We start from the raw sequence: 3485 nt of genomic DNA on the forward strand, positions 1-3485 counted from the left end.
TGCCCAGGCCCTTCCTAGAGGAACAGGGACAGCCTAGGACAAGCCTGAAACCAGGGGCAGTGGAGTGTCCATGGCTGGGGCCCAGAGGCGGGTGGACGCGGCGGCTTTGGTGGGAGGCCACAGGATGGAATGAGGCCGCACAAGGCCACACCTGCTTCCCCGGGGTCTGCAGAGGCCACAGGGCTCCAGGTGCAGATGCCTGCCCCACCTCAAGGGGCAAAGGCCGTGGGTTGCACTTCCGGGGCCTCTTCAGCTGTGGGCCCCAGGGCTGGGCTTGGCACCAGCTGCTGGTGGAGGCCACAGCACAGGGAGGTGTTCCTGTGTGTCCCCATGCCCCCAGACCACAGCTTAGCCTACCTCTGGACTTTTTTTTTTAGATTTATTTATTTACTTGGAAGGCAAAGTTACACAGAGAGAGGAGAGACAGAGAGAGAGAAAGAGAGAGAGAGAGAGAGAGAGAGATTGATTCACTCCCCAGATGGCTGCAACAGCCGGAGCTGCACGGATCCAAAGCCAGGAGCCAGGAGCTTCTTCCAGGTCTCCCATGCGGGTGCAGGGGCCCAAGGACTTGGAAATCTTCTACTGCTTTCCCAGACCATAGCAGAGAGCTGGATTGGAAGTGGAGCAGCCAGGTCTCGAACCAGTGCCCATATGGAATGCTGGCGCTTCAGGCCAGGGAGTTAACCCGCTGCACCACAGTGCTGTCCCCCATGGACTTTCTTGAGAAAAAGCGTAACTGCCTTCCCTCCTGCCCCCCTCCCCTCAGAACCTGTGTCCCCTCCAAGCGCCCATCATCACTTCTCAGATGCCCAGCACCCTGTTTCTCACTGTCCGCGCACGATGCTGCAGTTCTAGAAATTTCAGAACCTGCTGTGTTCTGGGAAGGTGCTTCAGTCTCACCTGGGAAGCAGACAGCGAACCCCTGAGGCTCCACCAGGCTCCTGTGGCTGCCTGCAGCAAAACGGGCAGAACCGGAGGACACAGGCCCCAGACTGGGCTCCCCGAGCTGCAGGTGTTGGGGGGAAGCGGGCAGTGTGGGGAGCACTGGGGGTATCTCAACAGGGGATGTCGGGAGACCATGAAGCAGGTAGGTGGGGGGCATCCAGGATGGCAGCAGAGGCTGGGCGGGCAAAGGGGTGCTGGGTGGGGCGGAACTGGGGCATGAGGCAGGTGCTCAAAGCAGGGGCCATCCCAGGGGACATGGTCAGCGGGACCGCAGCAGAGGGTCCTGGGGCAGAGCTGAGACCCACCCTGGGCTCAGGTGGAATGAAGGGTCAGGCTTTATTTGCCCTCAGGGGTCACTGGGACCTGCAGAGGAAGCAGGTGGCCTGTGTGCACAGCGGGATGGGGCATGGCCAGACAGGCAGGCGAGGGGCGTTGTGATGCAGGGTCCCCCATCTGTGAGGGGGTGCTGCTGGCAGGAGGAGGGGCCCCGTGTGGGACAGGCTTTCCGTGGGGCACCCAGCCACTGGGTCATCACACGGCTCCGTTGGAGACCTGTGGCCCAGGACACGATGTTCCTGAGGGCCTGGCTGCCCCAGAGGACAGCCCCAAGCAGTTCCTGTCCAGCACCCCCCAAGGACCCTGACACAGGCAATCAACCCTACACAGATGGCCTTGAGAGGGAGGGGCTTAGCATGAATGGAGAGGGGGTGCTTGGAGGAGCGGACCGAGGCCCTGAGCTAGGCCTGCAGGGCTCCCGGGCCAACAGAGGGGCCGTCATGGAGGGGGATGGGGTGGGGAGGGAACAGCCTGGGCAGAGCCGCAGTCAGAAGGGCAAAAGCTAAGAGTAATCAGTGTGTGTGCTGGTTCCTCTTCGCTGCTCAGGAATGCTGGCCCAGGGCCCGGCTGGAGTGGGCCTCGGTGAGTGACTGAAGAGGCCCCAGCACCAGCGGTCCCGGGGCCCCAGCCTCTTGGAGCCAACCCTCTGGTACTCTTGGTGCCCGCCCTGTGCAGGGCTGGACCCTGCGTGGGCCCAGGCCCCCAGCCCAACCTTCAGCACTGGGACTCTCCTTGTGTGGCTCTGCCCCCACTTCTCCCAGCCCCCCAGGGCCTAGGAGGACCCACTCTCTCAAGGTCACCTGGTGCTTTGTCTCAGGGGACAGCTGGTGACGTCAGTGCTGTCCTGTGACCACCAGGAGAGGACCTGAGACACGGCTCCTTTGGGACACAGATGCTCTGGCCAGGCGCCAGGGGGCGATCCCTTCACTGTCCTGGAGGGAGGTCCCGAGAGGCCTTGTGGGTACTTTGGAGACTATTCCAGAAACTCCACCTCAGCCCCACCCCAGGAAAGCTGTGCCTGAGAACCCGCTCCTTATCCTGAGCTGGGGCCCAGCACCTACCCCGGCACCCATCTCCTCCTCACTTGCTCTGTGACTGCCACCCACGCACGCCTGTGTCCACAGGTGCACACGGATCCTGCGGAAACTGCTCCCCTCCCCGGGCCCTCTGCTTCCCCCACCGGCTGTGGCACTGGCCTCTCCAGGGCTGGCTTGCTTCCAGACACTCCTTTGCTGGGCCATTCTCTGCAGAGCTGCGCCAGAGTCGCAGGAATGCGGATCCCACAGCCTCTCCTGGCTTATCAGTCACCTTCAAGATGAAAACTCAGATTCCTCCACCCCCTCCTCCCTGAGGGCCATTTCCTCTTGGACTGTGGGCTCCAGGCCCCGGGGAAATCACTACCTGAAACCTCTTACCTCCACGTCTGCCCGCTGCACCTGTTCCTCCCACCGGGACGCCTTCCTACCCTCCCCCCCAGCTCCTGCGCCTCCTCACCGGGCACCTGGCCCCAGTGCCTCTGGTATGCACCGGGTCAGTCCACAGCCCCCCTCCCTTAGCCTGGAGTTCCACGTCTCCACACTGAGGGTCACAACTCCTTCCTTTCGGGTCACTCACTGAATGAAGGGGGCGGGACCAAGGCCGGACTGGCCCTCAAGACCGCGTGTCAGAAGCTTCAGAAGTCAACGGTCGCCTCTGTCGTTAACATCCTAAGGCGTGACTCTGTGTTGAGATGCATCATGGGAGCCAGGGGCCCTGAACAAAGCGATAACACATCTCCCAGGAGACCCAGACCCGAGCCCGCTTCACCATCGCGGCCTTCTCTGAACACGCGGGCCTGGGGTCACTATCACGAGGAAGGCCGCGAGCACTTCGGATCGACCAGAGACCTGCATGTGAGGTGATCAAGCACTGCTCAGCCCCAATTCTAATCTCTGAGACTGCCCTTGGGGCCGGCGCTGTGGTGCGGCGGGTTAAGCCTCCGTCTGTAACACCAGCATCCCATAGGAGCGCTGATTGGAGGCCTGGCTGTTCCACTTCCGATCCAGCTCCCCGTTAATGCACCTGGGATAGCAGGAGAAGATGGCTCAAGTGCTTGGGCCCCTGCGCCCACTTGGGAGACCCGGCTGGTGTCCCAGGCTCTTGACTTTGACCAGGTGCTGCCCCAGCCATTGTGACCATCTGGGTTCTACAACAATCTTGGACTT

The 3485-nt window shown here is 62.1% G+C and overlaps 1 long non-coding RNA gene across 1 annotated transcript; it reads right to left on the reverse strand.

The window, feature by feature from the left end:
* Positions 1-449: 449 nt before the first annotated feature.
* On the reverse strand, positions 450-2635 carry LOC138849102 (uncharacterized). Its single transcript, XR_011387526.1, has 3 exons — positions 2343-2635; positions 901-951; positions 450-608 (listed from the first exon to the last, which is right to left on the reverse strand). It is a non-coding gene; the product is annotated as an uncharacterized lncRNA (long non-coding RNA).
* Positions 2636-3485: the final 850 nt, after the last annotated feature.

Source organism: Oryctolagus cuniculus, chromosome 3 (genome assembly GCF_964237555.1).
Source record: "Oryctolagus cuniculus chromosome 3, mOryCun1.1, whole genome shotgun sequence".
NCBI classification, from domain to species: Eukaryota; Metazoa; Chordata; class Mammalia; order Lagomorpha; family Leporidae; genus Oryctolagus; species Oryctolagus cuniculus.